The sequence below is a fragment of the Nomascus leucogenys genome, unplaced genomic scaffold, assembly GCF_006542625.1.
Source record: "Nomascus leucogenys isolate Asia unplaced genomic scaffold, Asia_NLE_v1 000381F_48397_qpd_obj, whole genome shotgun sequence".
Classification (NCBI taxonomy): domain Eukaryota; kingdom Metazoa; phylum Chordata; class Mammalia; order Primates; family Hylobatidae; genus Nomascus; species Nomascus leucogenys.
In genome coordinates this window covers 1-16,542 of record NW_022096345.1, presented here as the reverse complement: position 1 = coordinate 16,542, position 16,542 = coordinate 1, and the positions used below count along the sequence as shown (strand labels likewise).

The 16,542-nt window shown below is 47.9% G+C and overlaps 1 pseudogene; it reads left to right on the top strand.

Annotated features, from left to right (window-relative positions):
- Nucleotides 1–13,444: 13,444 nt before the first annotated feature.
- LOC100592418 lies at nucleotides 13,445–15,788 on the top strand (annotated as a pseudogene).
- Nucleotides 15,789–16,542: the final 754 nt, after the last annotated feature.

The following is a 16,542-nucleotide window of genomic DNA, read 5'->3' as shown; positions in this document are numbered from 1 at the left end:
GGTGCTGCAAGGTCTGGTGGTCAGTGGGCACGTATGGAACAACACGTTAGTGGGGGTGGGCCGAGTCCCATTTCCACTCTCTCTCAGCAGGGCTATGCTCCCTCTGAAGGCACTAGGGAAGGATCCATTTTGGGCCTGTCTTCAGCTTCTGTTAGTTTCTTGGCTTGTGACAGCAAAACTCCATTTTCTTTTTAAGATGGCGTCTTGGTCTGTCGCCCAGGCTGAAGTGCAGTGGTGTGATCTCAGCTCTCTGCAACCTCTGCCGCCTCGGTTCAAGTGATTCTTCTGCCTCCACCTCCCAAGTAGCGGGGATTACAGGCGCGAGCCACCATGCCCAGCTAATTTTTGTATTTTTAGTAGATACAGGATTTTGCCATGTTGGCCAGGCTGGTCTTAAATTCCTGGCCTCAAGTGATTGCCTGCCTCCCCTTCCCGAAGTGCTGAGATTACAGACATGAGCCACTGCACCCGGGCGTGTCATCTGTATATCTTTTTTGGTGAGGTGTCTATCTTTTAATTGGGTTGTTTTTGTTATTAGAATTTGTTTGTATATTTTGCACACAAGTCTTATTCAGGTTTGTTTTTTAAATATTTTCTCTCAGTCCGTGGCTTGTTTTTTGATTCTCTTAACAGGATATTTCACAGAGTAGTCATTTTAAATTTTAATAAAGTCCACATTATCATTTTTTTATTTTATGAACTGGCTTTTGGTATTGTATCTAAAGACTCATCACCAATCCAAAGTCATCTGGATTTTGTTCTATAACTTTTACAATTTTATATTTGAAAATTTAAGTCTACAGACTATCTTGAGTGATTTTTTAGGGGTGAGCTATGAAGTTTGTATCTACGTTCATTTTTTTCCCTATGGTTTCCGATTGTTCTGTCACCATCTGTGGAACAGACTTTGCTTTCCCCATTGAATATTTTTGCCCCATTGAATATTTTTGCCCCTTTGAGAAAAGCAGCTGACTATATTTATTTGGGTCTTTTGCGTTCTGTATTCTATTCTGTTTATCTATTTGTCCATTCCTTCACCAATATCACTCTCTTCATTACTTTAGCTTTGTGGTAAAGCTAACAGTAATGAGTGTACTGCTCCTAAAGAAGGGGTATCTGCATTTATTTATATATTTTTTATTCTTCCCAACCATGATCCAAGGTTTTCTGAATGCGTATTTAGATGTATTGTGTTACATTTATACTTAATAAATTCAATTTTGGGGGTGCTATTATAAATGGTATTTTTTTTAAATTTCAAGTTCAAATTATTCCTATACATTATTGCTGATAGAAAGAAAGGCACTGCATGGTGGCTCATGCATGTAATCCTAGCACTTTGGGAGGCTGAGTTGGGAGGATCACTTGAGCTTGGGAGTTCCAGACCAGCCTGGGCAATATAGTGAGACCCACCCTCCCAATAAAAAATACAATAAAATAAAATAATTAAAATAAATAAATAAATAAATAAATAAATAAATAAATAAATAAAAGAAAATCAGGTCGGGCTGGGCACGGTGGTTCACACCTGTAATCTCAGTGCTTTGGGAGGCTGAGGTTGGACGATCTCTTGAACCCGGGAGCTGGAAGCTGAACCCGGGAGCTGGAAGCTGAACCCAGGAGCTGTGATTATGCCACTGCCCTCAAGCCTGGGTAACAGAACAAGACCCTGTCTCTTAAAAAGAAAAGAAAGAAAATCAATTTAGTTTTGTCCACTGGCCATCTTTTTCTTTCTTTTTGTTGTTGTTGTTGTTGAGGAGTCTGGCTTTGTTGCCCAGGCTGGAGTGCAGTGGCACAATCTCAGCTCACTGCAACCTCCGCCTCCCGGGTTCAAGCGATTCTCCTGCCTCAGCCTCCAGAGTAGCTGGGATTACAGGCATGCGCCATCGTGCCTACTAATTTTTGTATTTTTAGTGGAGACGAGGGTTCACCACATTGGCCAGGCTGGTCTCAAACTCCTGACCTCAAGTGATCCGCCCGCCTCAGCTTTTCAAAGTGCTGGGATTACAGGCGTGAACTGGCCATCTTCTTTGATGACTATCTCAATGCTTTCCCGTCAAGGCACGGGATGGTGGTCTCCAGTTCAGTTGAAATTTCCAAAATCTCGGCCTTGAAAAATCCACACGCTGATTTTCAAAGATTCTCCAGAGCTGCCGCGAGGGGGCGCCCGGCCCTGCCAAACCCGGAGGGCTGCGCGCGAACCGTGTCCGATCCGCACGGCGGCGTCCTGGGGCGTCCACTGTGAGGACGGAGCTTCCTCTCAGCACCCACCCAGGAGGGGCCAGGGCTTGGGACACCTGGGGACACCTGGGGCCACGTCCGCTGTGAGGACAGGGAGACGCTCCGGGATACCTGGGGCCGCCGAGGAGAAAGTGAGAGAAAGGCTTCCTGCCCCCGCCGTGAGTGCAGCGGAGCGAGCGCGGCGTATTTCCCGTCTGGCCATTTGTACCCGGACTTCACTTTGTACGAGGGTCCCTTCATGGAGGCTTGGGCGGCTCACCCTCAGCACAGGACAAGATGCCGGTTATGGATGCGATTTTGTTTCTGGGGAGAGACCCTGGTCCCGGGAGAAGAGGAGGAACGTGGAGACGCCGTTGTGCCGTCGGGCGGTCGGGAGGTTGGGGACTGGCAGGGGCCACAGCCTGAGGCCGATGAAACAGACGCCCCCTGATCAGTGCTTGTGTTTTTTTTTTTTTTTGAGACAGAGTTTCGCTTCGGTTTCCCAGGCTGGAGTGCAATGGCGTGATCTTGGCTCACTGCAACCTCCGCCTCCCGGGTTCAAGTGATTCTTCTGCCTCAGCCTCCCGAGTAGCTGGAATTACAGGGACCCGCCACCACGTCCAGCTAATTTTTTCTATTTTTAGTAGAGACGGGTTTCACTATGTTGGCCAGGCTGGTCTTGAACTCCTGACCTCAGGCAATCCACCCGCCTTAGCCTCCCAAAGTGCTGGGATTACAGGCGTGAGCCATCTCGCCTGGCCAGTGCTTGGTGTTTTAAGGCTTGTTAACGTAGTGGAAACAACACAGGAAAATGGAAAAGTAGCACATTTTCATGCTCACAGCACTGCACTCCATTCTGGGCGACAGAGCGAGACCCTTTTTAAGAGTAAAAAGAAAAGAAAGAAAATAAATAGAGTTTTGTCTGCTGGCCATCTTCTTTTTTTCTTCTTTCTTCTTCTTCTTTTTTTTTTTTTTTTTGAGACAGAGCCTTGCTCTGTCCCCCAGGCTGGAGTGCAGTGGTGCGATCTTGGCTCACTGCAACCTCCACCTCTCGGGTTTAAGCAATTCTCCTGCCTCAGCCTCCTGAGTAGCTAGGATTACAGGCGCCCACCATCACATCTGGCTAATTTTTGTATTTTTAGTAGGGATGGGGTTTCCTCATGTGGGCCAGGCTGGTCTTGAACTCCTGACCTCAGGTGATCCACCCGTCTCTGCCTCCCAAAGTGCTGGGGTTACAGGTGTGAGCCACCATGCCCAGCGTTTTTTCGGTTTGTTTTGTTTTGTTTTAAGAGAGAAGGTCTTGCTCTATCACCCAGGCTGGAGTGCAGTGGTGTGATCACAGCTCACTGCAGCCTCAGTCTCCTGGGCTCCAGCAATCCTCTGGCCTCAGCCTCCCAAGTAGTTAGGAGTATAGGCACCAGCCACCATGCACAGCTAATTAAAAAAAAAAAAAAATTTGGCGGGGCGCGGTGGCTCACGCCTGTAATCCCAGGCGTGAATGACTTTGGGAGGCCTTGGTGGGGGGATCACCTGAGGTCAGGAGTTTGAGACCAGCCTGGTCAACATGGCAAAACCTGGTCTCTACTAAAAATACAAAAATTAGCCATGCATGGTGGTGCGTGCCTGTAATCCCAGCTACTTGGGAGGCTGAAGCAGAAGAATTGTTTGAACCCTGGAGGTGAAGGTTGCAGTGAGCCAAGATCGCGCCATTGCACTCCAGCCTGGGCAATAAGAGTGAAACTCCGTCTCAAAAAAAACAAAACAAAAAAACCCACAAAATTTTGGCACAGACAACAGGATCTTTACGTTGCTCAGGTTTGTTTTGAATCTTGGGCTCAAGAGATCCTTACATCTCAGCCTCCCACAGTACTGGGATTACACGCGTGAGCCACTGCACCTAGCCTGGAGTCTCCTCTTAACTTCCTTCTCCCTTCCCCTTACTTTCTTCCTTCTTTCTTTTTATTTATTTTTTTCTTTTTCTTTTTTTTTTGACACCGAGTCTCGCTCTGTTGCCAGGCTGGAGTGCAGTGGCGCGATCTCGGCTCACTGCAACCTCCGCCTCCCGGGTTCAAGGGATTTTCCTGCCTCAGCCTCCGGAGTAGCTGGGACTACAGGCGTGTGCCACCACGCCCAGATAATTTTTGTATTTTTAGTAGAGATGGGGTTTTACCATGTTGGCCAGAATGGTCTCGATTTCCTGACCTCAAGTGATCCGCCCGACTCGGCCTCCCAAAGTGCTGGGATTACAGGCGTGAACTGGCCATCTTCTTTGATTGCTATCTCCATGCGTTCCGGTCAAGGCACGGGATGGGGTCTCCAGTTCAGTTGAAATTTCCAAAATCACGGCCTGGAAAAAATCAGACGCTGATTTTCAGAGATTCCCCAGAGCTGCCGCGAGGGGGCGCCCGGCGCTGCCAAACCCGGAGGGCCGCGCGCCAACCGTGTCCGATCCGCACGGCGGCGTCCTGGGGCGTCCACTGTGAGGACGGAGCTTCCTCAGGACCCACCCAGGAGGGGCCGGGACTTGGGACACCTGGGGCTGCGTCCGCTGTGAGGACAGGGAGACGCTGCTGCAGCTCCGGGACACCTGGGGCCGCCGATGCGAAGGTGAGGAAAAGGCTTCCTGCCCCCGCTGTGAGTGCAGCGGAGCGAGCGCGGCCGCGTTTCCCGTCGGGTTGTTTGTTCCTGGACTTCACTTCGTGCGAGCGTCCCTTCATGGCGGCTTGGGCGGGTCACCCCCAGCGCAGGACAAGATGCCGGTTACGAATGCGAGTTTGTTTCTGGGGAGAGACCTTGGTACGGGGAGAGACCCTGGTACCGGGAGAGGAGGAGGAACGCGGAGATGCCGTCGGGCGGTCAGGATATTGGGGACTGGCAGGTGCCACAGCCTGAGGTCGAGGAAACAGGCGCCCCTGATCAGTGCTCATTTTTGGTTTTGTTTTATTTATTTTTTTTTTGAGACGGACTTTTGCTCTTGTTTCCCAGATTGGAGTGCAATGGCGCGATCTCGGCTCACTGCAACCTCCGCCTCCCGGGTTCAAGCGATTCTCCCGCCTCAGCCTCTCAAGTAGCTGGGATTACAGGCATGCACCAGCACGCCCGGCTAATTTTGTATTTTTAGTAGAGATGGGATTTCTCCATGTTGGCCAGGCTGGTCTCGAACTCCCAACCTCATCAGGTGATCCACCCACCTCGGCCTCCCAAAGTGCTGGGATTACAGGCATGAGCCACCGTGCCTGGTCAGTGCTGCGTGTTTTCGGGCTCATTTGTTAACATAGTGGAAACAACACAGGAAAATGGAAAAGTAGGCACATTATCATGCTCACGCCACTGCACTCAAGCCCTGGGCAACAGAGCGACACCTTGTCTCAAAAAACAAAAACAAATGAAAACAAAACCAAAAAAACCATTGTGTGCGTCTAATGGAAGTGAACTCATCAACAACAGTTTTTCTTTTGCTGAGAAAGTCTGTTTAATTTGCAGTGTATTTGTAATGGTACATAAAATGACGTCTGTTTTATAAACATTCTCATCCTAAGTTAGTTGAAATGTATTAACTATATCAAGCTTTGACATGATGCCATAAAATTAATTGAAGAAAGTCACTACTCTTTTTTTTTTCCTTGGCTTTGACCATTTTAAATAAAATCAGATTTCGTTAAGGTTACTTGATACTGAGCTGTAAACCCGTATGGCCCTGCGGTGTCTTTTCTTATCTTTTTTTTTTTTTTTGAGATGGAGTCTCGCTCTGTCTCCCAGGCTGGAGTGCAGTGGTGTGATCTCCGCTGGCTGTAACCTCCACCTCCCAGGTTGAAGCAGTGCTCTGTCTCAGCCTCCCCAAGAGCTGAGATTACAGGCGCCTGCCACAACGCCCAGCTAATTTTTTTGTATTTTTAGTAGAGATGGGGTTTCACCAATTCGGCCAGGCTGGTCTTGAACTTCTGACCTCGTGATCCACCCGCCTCGGCCTCCCCAAAGTGCTGGGGATTACAGGTGTGAGCTACTGCGCCCGGCCCTGCAGTATTTTTCTTTTTTTTTTTGAGATGCAGTCTCACTCTGTTGCCCAGGCTAGGGTGTAGTGGCTCGATCTCCGCTCACTGCAACCTCCCCTTCCTGGACTCAAGCGATTCTCCTGCCTCAGCCTTCAAAGTAGCTGGGACTACAAGTGTGCTCCATGATGCTCGGGTAATTTTTTGTGTGTTTTTAGTAGAGGCGGGGTTTCACCGTGTTGGCAAGGCTGGTCTCAAACTCCTTACCTCAAGTGATCTGCCCGCCTTGTCCTCCCAAAGTGTTGGGATTGCAGGCGTGAGCCACCACGCCCTGCCCCTGGGGTCCTTTTTTAATGGGGATCTCTAAGGGTCACTCCAACCTTTTCTATGCTAATCGGTGTATTTAAATTTTCCTTATTTTAGAGTCCATTTTGTTAATGTGTATTTTTACTAGGAAATCACCCATTTTCTCTCGGTTTCCAGTTTGATTCAATAAGTTTCTCCTTTTTTTATTTTTTATTTTTTTGAGACGGGGTTTTGCTCTGTCTCCCATGCTGGAGTGCAGTGGTGCAGTGGAGATCTCGGCTGACTGCAGCCTCCGCCTCCTGTGTTCAAGCAATTCGTCCTCAGCCTGTTGAGTAGCTGGGATTACAGGTCTGCACCACCATGCCCAGCTGATTATTGTATTTTTAGTAGAGACTGGGTTTTGCCATGTTGGCCATGCCGTTCTGAAACTCCTGACCTCAGCTGATCCGCCCGCCTCGGCCTCCCAAAGTACTGTGATTACAGGCATGAGCCACGTACCTGGCCAATAAGTTTCTCTTATTTGACTTCTAATTTATCTCTTTCTAGTTTTCAACAGAATTCTTAATCCTATGTATTTCTGCTATTTGTTTCCATCAATAATATTTTAAAAATATACTTCTTAGTTTATCTTGTTTTCAATTGAGGGAATTGTTATATTAAACAATTTCTTAGACCCAATGACAAGCTTTAATTATTTTAAAATAATTCCTGCTTAACGCAACATCTTTTGCAGGAACCAGCTGTCAGTGCTATTTGTTACTGACCAGAGTTTCTTGGCTCTCCGGTAATGGAAATTGACATGAAGATGAGCAAGTTTCCCAGACAAAGCTTTTATTTAGGTGTTTTGTTTGTCTTGGTTAAATTTATTTCACAAAGCTTTTATTTTTATGTTTTATATTCAAACACAAAGGAGGCAGCAGAAGAGAGAATTCTCTGTCTGGCTCCCTGAAGAGTCAGGAGGAGAGTGTTTCTAAGGTCTGGCCTGATTGCCCAGGCTGGAGTGCCCTGGCACCATCTTGGCTCACTGCATCCTCCTGGGCTCAAGCCATCCTCCCACTTCAGCCTCTGGAGTAGCTGGGACTACAGGTGTATACAACTGTGCTCAGCTAACTTTTGTATTTTTTTGTAGAGACGAGGTTTTGCCATGTTGCCCAGGCTGGCCTCAGACCCCCCCAAAGTGCTGGGATTACAAGCATGAACCACCATGCCCAGCCCAGTGTGTTCTTATTAAATTTCAGTAATTAGTCATGCCATTTGCCTTTTGTTCAACACTGAGATTTCGTTGTTTCCTAATTATCTCATACATGGACTTTGGTTCCATTAAACTATTATTTCCTTGATCTACAAATTGCGGGTGATTCTTGCAGATTATCTAAGAAATAATTACGTTTTGTTTTTAGAAAAACCACATTATTAACTTTACTTCATCTCAATACATAAATAGATAGATAAATAACTCAGTCTCAGTTTTTTTATAGCAGTGCAGAAACAGACTAATACACTACAATATATTGAGTTCAAAACATTCTAAAGAAAAAAATGTAATCAATTAAAGAGTGGACAAAAATTTAAATGGACATTTATGAAAAGAAGACATACAAATGGCAAACAGGCAAATGAAAAGGTTCTCCACATTACTGATCATCATAGAAATGCAAATCAAACCCAAAGTGAGATATCATTTCACCTCAGTTAAGGTGGCTTTTATCCAGAAGTCAGTCAAAAATAAATGTTGCTAATAGCGAAGATTTGGAAGAAACCTAAATGTCCATCAGCAGATGACTGGATAGAGAAAATGTGGTACATATACACAATGGAGTACTATTCAGCTCTAAGAAAGAATGAGAGTCTGTCATTTGCAGTAACAGAAATGGAACTGAAAGTCTTTATGTTAAGGGAAATAAGTCAGGCACAGAAAGACAAATGTCACATGTTCTTACTTATTTGTGGGTGCTAAAATTTTAAACAATTGATGTCATAGAGATAGAGAGTATAAGGATGGTTACCAGAGGCTGGGAAGGGCAGTGGGGGAACAGGGGGTTAGTGGGGATGCAAAATGGGTGCAAAAAATTGTTAGAAAGAATGAATAAGACAGTATTTGATAGCACAACAGGGTGATTATGGTAAAAAATAATTTAATTATACATTTTATAAAAACTAAAATAGTATAATTGGATTGTTTATAACACAAGCTATCAATGCTTGAGGAGATGCATACCCTGTTTTTTATTATGTATTACTCATTACATGCGTGTGTCAAAGTATGTCATGTACCCCCATAAATATATACACCAACTATGTACCCACAAAAATAAAAATTAAAATTAAAACCAAAGGGAGGAGAGCATAATGAGGCAGATGTGGCTACGGCTTGAACTAGCTTTTCAGGGTTACTTTGGAACGTCCTTATCCAAGAAAAGTGGTTCATTTAGTCAATAGGGGCTTAGAAATTAATTTTTAGTTTATAAGTGGAAAAAAGAATTTTTAATCCTGAGCCATAGCTCTCAGTCAGTCAGTCCCTGCAGGGAATCCTGTTCTTTACTCTGGAGATAAACACTGTTTTTCTTTTTTCCACTGAATAACACCACATTTCAAAATGAGGGGAAACATCTTGAAACTAAGAGGTATGGCCTTATTAAATTTGATTTGGTTTCCATTGTAATTAATTTAATCACATGTGTTCTAGAGTTTGTCTTCAGTCTTCTCCTACTTTAGGCCCATGATCTGTTGAATTTGCTCAGCTCCCTGCTGAAATTCAGCAAGAAATCAGAATTATTTAAAAACCTCATTGTGGCTGGGAGCAGTAGCTCATGCCTGTAATCCCAGCAATTTTGGAGGCCAAGGTGGGCAGATCACTTGTTGTCAGGGGTTTGAGACCAGCCTGGCGAACAGAGTGAAACCCCATCTCTACTAAAGATACAAAAATTAGCTGGGTGTGGTGATTCATTCCTGTAATCCCAGCTACTTGGGAGGCTGAGGCAGGAGAATCACTTGAACCTGGGAGGCAGAGGTTTCAGTGAGCCAAGATCGTGCACTGCACTCCAGCCTGGGCAACAGACCAAGACTCTGTCTCAAAATAATAATAAATAAAAATAAAAATCTCATTGTGTTTCAAACAAAATTTCTTTTGCATATCAACTATGTCAACTTGCATATTAGCTATAATCATTTTGTTTATATCCAATCTTGAGAAATCTTTGAGGACTAATTTCACTCTTTTCTGCCATTTTGGTAAACATACCAAATGCCATCACACAAAATGCACAAAATTCCTGAGAAATACTTTTTCTCCTTGAGGAGTAGACTTGCTGTGTTAGAGGAACTCATGGTTACCAAGCTTCTGGTTTAATAAACATGACTAGAATTCTCTATCTTAATATGAGTAGCTAGGTATTCACAAGGCATCTAGAAGGTTAATATTTATGGTCTGAAAATAGCCACATTTTTTTACTGGCCACAAATTACAAATTACAATTGCAGAATGTTTATGGCCATACAAGACATCTTCCACCAAGCCTGAAAAATGTATAGATGTCCTAGGAGTGCAACATTTTTTCTTAAAGATAATATTAATGAGCTAGCTTAGGTCAACGAGTTAATGGTCACTGTTAAAACCAATAGCCCCGACTTTAGTGAGTACATCTGCACCTTCCAAGTTTAATTATAACTCTTTCTCTTTATGGTTAGAGTGGAGACACTAACAAAAGACGATGGATTCCTGCTCTTGTTTTCTGAGGGTGTCCAACTCTGTAATGGAGTCATTTCTAATAAACTTGCTTCTTTCACTGTGTTCTCTGACTCACCTCAAATTTTTTCCTGCACAAGATCTAAGAATCCTACTTTGTGGTCTATATCAGGACCCTCTTTTCCAGCAACATCTTTCAACAACACCATGAACAAAGACAAGACCCCTACTCCAAGGAAAACAATCCCCATAGAATCAGTCAGCTGGCAAGTGGGCTGCCTTTTAGAGTCGTGAAGCATTCAGGTTGGCAAGAATGATTATCCACTATTACTTAAGTGAGAGGCCCTAGGGTATAATATCAGGGTGAGAGACTCAGCCCAAAGTTAGAGACCTGGGGGTGTCACACTCAGATTAGAGGCCAAGCCCACAGGGTTAGAGGCCCTGGGGAATGCTGAGAAGAATGGATTTGGCTAAACAAGATGTTTGCCACTTTCTCTTTTTGGACTGTCCACCTTGTGCTCTTTATCCCTCACCTGAGTGCTCTGCAGGTTGTTACCTTTCTGCTCACTGCCTCCGTTTTGTAGTGGCCTGGAGGCTGCCCCAGGAAAGAGGCCCCAAACGGTTTAGCTTTTACTGTCCTCAGCGATCCTGTGACTTTTAGCCTTGATGTCTTAGAGCTATTGCTGCTGCCACTTTTCTAGTTGGCAAAGCCAATAAACTAACATTAGAACAGCACCTACAGGTTTTTGACCCCATACGAAGGGAAGGTGGTCCTAGAAGCTAAAGGGCACCAGTGGATAATAGGAGAACATTTATGAAAGTGTCAGGCCTTATTGCTGGACACTCCAGACATAACCCTTAAAGCCTGCCAAACCATAAACCCAGCTACTTATCCGCCAGAGTCCACAGGTGCTCTCAGCCTTTCTGGCATATAGGTTGTATTAGTCTGTTCTCATGCTGCTAATAAAGACGTATCTGAGGCTGGGTAATTTGTAAAGAAAAGAGGTTTAATTGACTCTCAGTTCCACATGGTCAGGGAGGCCTCACGCTCATAGCGGAAGGCAGGTGAGGAACAAAGTCACATCTCTTACATGGCAGCAGGCAAAAGAGCTTGTGTAGGGAACTCCCCTTTATAAAACCATCAGCTGTAATCCCAGCACTGTGGGAGTCCAAGGCAGTGGATGACCTGAGGTGAGGAGATCGAGGCCAGCCTGGCCAACATGGTGAAACCCCGTCTACACTAAAAGTACAAAAATTAGACAGGCATGGTGGTGGGCGCCTGTAATCCCAGCTACTCAGGAGGCTGAGACAGGAGAATCGCTTGAACCCAGGAGTCAGAGGTTGCAGTGAGCCAAGATCATGATAATGCCCTCCAGCCTGAGCAACAGAGCAAGAGTCTGTCTCAAAAATAAATAAATAAACCGTCAGATCTCATGAGGCTTATTCACTGTCACGAGAACAGCATGGGAAAGACCCATCCCCTGACTCGATTGCCTCCCACTGGGTCCCTCCCACGATATATGGGAATTAGGGGAGCTACAATTCAAGATAAGATTTGACTGGGGACACAGCCAAAGCATGTCACAGGTTATGAAACAAATGTATTCTAGCAGGCCAGCCTTAGGAGAGATGAGCCCCTTGACCATCCTAAGGAAGAGTGGTTAACAGATGCGAGTTGTTTTATGCATCAGGAAAACAGGAGGGCTAGATATGCTATTATTAGTCAGCACAAGAGAATCAAGGCACAAGCCTTGCTGGCCTCAACCTCAGCTCAAAAAACTGAGTTAATTGAACTTACTAGACCCTTGCAATTGGGAAAGGATTTAAAAGTTAACATTTACACTGATTCCAAGTATGATTTTTTAGTGCTTCATGCTTATGCTGCAATTTGGAATGGGTAGGGACTCCTGACACCCAAGGGCTTTTCCATACATCATTCAGATTTTGAGCTTGTTAGAATGCTGCTTTGCTGCCAAAAAGTGACTATAATTAATTGCAGAGGACATCAAAAGAGAGACTGACCATGTAAAAGGAAATGCCCTTGTAGATGCCGCAGCCAAGGGTCCTGCACTGAAAGGGCCAATGAAGCTTTTGGGCGTGCTGGTCAGCATACGTAGAACTGGGCCAGAACACTCTGAAGAAGAACAAAAATGGGCCAGGGATTGCATTTCAGTCCAGGGCCCCTCTGGCTGGCTGAATGATGGTAATAAATTACTAATGCCAAGTACCAATCATAGGGATATAATTCAGCACTTTCATGATTCTTTTCACCCTAGAAGGGATTCTTTGTTTCTGTTAATGTCTCATTTGTTTATAGGGGTAAATCTTTTCAAAACAGTAAAACAGGTGACTCAGCACTGTGAGCTCTGTGCCTGACATGACCCAAACAGCCAGCAATTTTCTCCTTCTCCAGTTAAACCTGTCCAAAATTGAGGAACCTATCCAGGTGAGAACTGGCAACTCTAATTTACCCCGATGCCTTTCTGCAGGAGATTCAAATATTTGCTAATGCTTACTGATACCGTCACTGGTTAGATTGAGGCATTCCCCACCCCATCTGAAAAATGTTTACTAGAAGAAATAACTCCTCAGTCTGGGTAATCTAAAAGCATGCAAAGTGACAATGGCCCATGTTCCACAGCAGGCGTAACCCATCACCTATCCTCAGCTTTAAGAATCCAATATCACCTTCACTCTGCTGGAGACCGCAGTCCTCGGGAAAGGTGAAAGGGCTAATCCTACTCTACAGAAGACCCTAGCTAAATCAGAGCCTATCTCTAACACTCGTAGCTTACTGCGGGTTAGAACTGCTCCAAAATAATTAAGTCCCATTGAGTTACCATATGGAAGGCCTTTCCTAACCACAGATCTCCTAATAGATGAAGGGACGCATCCATTACAAAAATATGTCATCAATCTAGGACAGGAGCAAAGGCACTCTGTGAATATGGAAACAAGAGTCTTCCCCTCCCGCATGGGAGGAAAATTCAGTTTCAGCTCAGCTGGGGATCTAGTCTCACTAAAGACGCGGGAGGAAGTTCTCCAGCTGAGCAGCTTTCCCCAACGTGGAAAGGACCACAGCAAGGACACCTGAGTTCTCCAACAGACTTTCAGCACCAAGGGATTCACAGGTGGGTGCACCTGTGTGGAAGTAAAGCTGTTGCTTATTCTGGGAGCCAGATCCGAGGCTGAGGGAGGTGGGCGCGGGGCTATTTAAGCGTTGGTGGAGGGCGGGCTGGGTCGCTGCGCGTCTGCTCCTCCTTCTCGTGCTTCTGCTGTCTCCCTAAACCCGCCTTGGCCATGAGGGAGATTGTGCTCACGCAGGCCGGGCAGTGCGGGAACCAGATCGGTGCCAAGGTTGGCAGCGGGGGCTCTGAGGGCCCAGCCCGGGCCTGCCGGGTGGCCAGGGAAGATGTTGGCAGTGGCGGGGCGGTGCCCCTGCATTGCGGCCCCTGGGCTCCCTGCCGGGACGGTGGAACTGGGCGGCTGGCGAGGCGGCCGGGGTGGACCCCAGGGACACGGCGGCCTAGGGATGGGGGTGCGGATGAGGGTGGGGGTGGGAGAGCGGTTGGGGCGCCTCCGTGACTCAGCCCTGGCCCGTCTGGCCCTCCCGTCTCTGGCAGTTCTGGGAGGTGATCTCCGATGAACATGCCGTCGACTCCGCTGGCACCTGCCACGGGGACAGCCACCTGCAGCTGGAGCGCATCAACGTGTACTACAACGAGGCCAGCGGTGAGACCCCGTCCTTCCCCCACCGCCCTCCTGGGAACGAGGCCCTCCCCTGCTAATGCCCTCCCGCCCCTCAGGTGGCAGGTACGTGCCCCGCGCTGTGCTCGTGGAGCTGGAGCCGGGCACCATGGACTCTGTGCGCTCAGGGCCCTTCGGGCAGATCTTCAGGCCGGTCAACTTCATCTTCGGCGAGCTGCGGGGGAGGACTGGGGTCAGGGCAGCTCAGAATCCACGAGTGCCCCAAGGTCATCGCTGTGGGCACTGTGGAGCCAGGGCCCCTGAACACCCTCCAATCCTCCGAGTCAAGTCGCCCCATCTGCTTCTCCTAAACGGGCTTTGGGAGGAAGGCCCGGGTGTCTCCTCAAGGTGAGGAGCTTCTGATGTGAACTCGGAGCAGGGAGCTGAGCTGGGGCGGTGGCTCCTGCCTTCCCTGAAAATGGGCAGGAGCCGCCTGCAGCGAGGTCTGTTAGCCCGTCTCAGGTTTGACTCCTGACTTAATTCCTAACAGGGGAAGCTGCTGTCCTGTAACTCGGGGAGGGGGTTTCATTTGCTCCACCTGCAGGGCGAATGGTGCCTTCACCTCACATGTGACGCTGGCGCTTTCTGCATTATGGTGGTGACCGCTGATGACCGTACGCCTGGCCATCGAGTGACTGGCTGTACTGTCTTACAGGTCAGTGTGGGGCCGGAAACAACTGGGCCAAGGGACACTACACAGAAGGCGCGGAGCTGATGGAGTCAGTGATGGATGTTGTCAGAAAGGAGGCTGAGAGCTGTGACTGCCTGCAGGGTTTCCAGCTGACCCACTCCCTGGGTGGGGGGACTGGGTCTGGGATGGGCACCCTTCTGCTCAGTAAGATCCGGGAGGAGTACCCAGACAGGATCATAAACACATTCAGCATCCTGCCCTCGCCCAAGGTGTCAGACACCGTGGTGGAGCCCTACAACGCCACCCTCTCAGTCCACCAGCTCATAGAAAATGCGGACGAGACCTTCTGCATAGATAATGAAGCGCTATATGACATATGTTCCAGGACCCTAAAACTGCCCACACCCACCTATGGTGACCTGAACCACCTGGTGTCTGCTACCATGAGTGGGGTCACCACGTGCCTGCGCTTCCCCGGCCAGCTGAATGTTGACCTGCGGAAGCTGGCCATGAACATGGTCCCGTTTCCCCGGCTGCATTTCTTCTTGCCTGGCTTTGCCCCACTGACCAGCCGGGGCAGCCAGCAGTACCGGGCCTTGACTGTGGCTGAGCTTACCCAGCAGATGTTTGATGCTAAGAATATGATGGCTGCTTGCGACCCTCGCCATGGTCGCTACCTAACGGCGGCTGCCATTTTCAGGGGTCGCATGCCCATGAGGGAGGTGGATGAACAAATGTTCAACATTCAAGATAAGAACAGCAGCTACTTGCTGACTGGCTCCCAAACAATGTAAAACAGCCGTCTGTGACATCCCACCCCGGGGGCTAAAAATGTCGGCCACCTTCATTGGAATAATACGGCCATCCAGGAACTCTTCAAGCGTGTCTCAGAGCAGTTCACAGCAATGTTCAGGCGCAAGGCCTTTCTCCACTGGTACACGGGCGAGGGCATGGATGAGATGGAATTCACCGAGGCCGAGAGCAACATGAACGACCTGGTGTCTGAATATCAGCAATATCAGGATGCCACGGCCGAGGAGGAGGAGGATGAGGAGTATGCTGAGGAGGAGGTGGCCTAGAACGCTCCTTTTCTAGGTAAAGGGGGGGAAGCAGTGTGGATTCTTTACTGTGTTGACAGCCATGTGTCACTACGCGCTTGTTCGTTTGTGTCTTCCCATCTCCTCCTGCTGCATTTTTTAAAGCATTTTTATAGTATGCAGTTTTGCCTAATGAAGTATTTTCACAGCATCTGGTTTCCCCTCCAACTTCTTTCCATGGGCCCTTTGGCTACAGTTGCCAGATGTGCACAGTTGTCCTGCAAGGCTGAAGCTGTCTGGGTTTATCACACGCCCAGGAACAAGCATTCCAGTGGTTCCAGGTGGGGTCGGCATGGGCTGTGGATGTGGCAGGCAGGCTTCACACGAACTTGGGGATGCCCTGGGCCTTGGGCAGCGACGTGGTGGAAAAACCTGTTCCTGAAGGCAAGCCTTGGCTTATCCCATGTGCCAAATTCTAGGGGACCAGCTGGCCATGTTTCTGGAACTTTAAAAGGGGTCAGTGGGGTGTGGGTGTTGGGGGTGTGTTGGGGTGTGGGTGAAGGGGGTGTGGGTGTTGGGGGTGTGGGTGAAGGGGGTGTGGGTGTTGGGGGTGTGTTGGGGTGTGGGTGAAGGGGGTATGTGTGTTGGGGTGTGGATGTTGGGGTGTGGGTGAAGGGGGTGTGGGTGAAGGGGATGTGGGTGTGGATGTTGGGGTGTGGGTGAATTGTCCGTGGGCATTGGGTGTGGTGTTGCCTGGATAGTGATGTTTGATCTGGGCTCCTGGTCTCACGGTTAGCAAGGTGGTGTCTTGTCATTCCCACTTACCGTTCCGAATGTGATCACTAAGGTGAGTGAATAGCTGTCAGTTCCCTCCTGGGTTGACCCCTTTCACAGGCCTGGAGCTGAGGGGTTTCATGGTGGGCTGAG